The sequence below is a fragment of the Meriones unguiculatus genome, chromosome 11 (assembly GCF_030254825.1).
Source record: "Meriones unguiculatus strain TT.TT164.6M chromosome 11, Bangor_MerUng_6.1, whole genome shotgun sequence".
NCBI lineage: Eukaryota > Metazoa > Chordata > Mammalia > Rodentia > Muridae > Meriones > Meriones unguiculatus.
In genome coordinates, this window is record NC_083359.1 from 57,920,445 (window position 1) to 57,921,717 (window position 1,273).

Below are 1,273 nucleotides of genomic sequence, written 5' to 3' on the forward strand. Positions count from 1 at the left end.
CTCCGTGGGACTAAGGGGATTCTCTATTGGAGGTAAATGACAGTGTTCCTGGGAGCCTTGTTTATAATTACCAGGGGCCACAGCCTGGCTTTGTAGGGCACAAGTTTGTATGTTTGGAGAAGGAGGGAGTTTTTAAGGAAAAGATAAAAGCTGGCCACACTGGCACACACGAGTTACCCCCACACTTGGAGGGTGGCGGCAGGAAGATCAGGAGTTCAGGCCATACTCTGAGAGTCTAATGTTACCCAGTCTAACGTCAGACATGAGACCCTGTTTTAAAAGACCAAAGTAAGAAAAATGATAAATTATGAATAAACATTAAGTTCATAAGTGAGTATTGACTTATGTTGGGGAAAGGCAAATTACAAGTCACCAAACTCAGGTAAGAGTTGCTGCAAGTCTGCAACCTTCAAGCTCAGCAAAGCGCACACATGTAGTGCACTTCCTATGGACAAAGGACATACATTGGTCCAATAGTCATTTGTGCTATGGAACTGAATACATTCCTGACAGGAACAGTATCTCATTTGTCTGATCGGTAAAGCAAATTTCTCTAGTACATTTAGCAACCTTAGCGAACCATAGAGAAATGTTAAAAGCAAATACTGGAAGGCTACACACACATATATAAATATATGGTATATATTATTTTTAGAAAGCTCAAAAGGGAAACGAAACATTGCCAGCCAAAATGTATCTACCTATCTACCGAAAATGGCAAGCTGAACACTCACACACACACACACACACACACAAATCAGAATGAAGCAAGTAGAATCCCAGAAATACAGAAATAATGCTTTATTTATTAAAGCATTTATTTATTTATTTATTATTAAATAATTATTTATTTAATAATAACAACATGGAGTCGGACTTTTGTCTTATTAGTATGTTCACACTTAACATAGCTGGTAAATTTAACTTTCATATGCATCAAATATTAGGTCCAAACTTAAAAGGAAGAACTGACACCCAAAATATTACCTCAATTTTCCCAGTTCCCCTCTCCTACTTCCTCCCCACCCCAACAGAAGTGCAAGCGCCCTGCTACTTGTCAGGCTATTCCAGGAGTTGGCAGAGCAAAGGCTCCCAGTTAAAACTAGGCACAGGCTTTGACGGTTTTCTCCCCCTTCCTGGTTGTTTTGTACAGGGTTGGGCGGAGTGCGGTGGCAATGAATATTTAGCATATCAACTATGCCATATCAGGTAGCTCAGCCTCTGGAGTCATCTCAGCAGCCGAAGAGAGAAGAGGGTTTTCTAGCCCACTCAA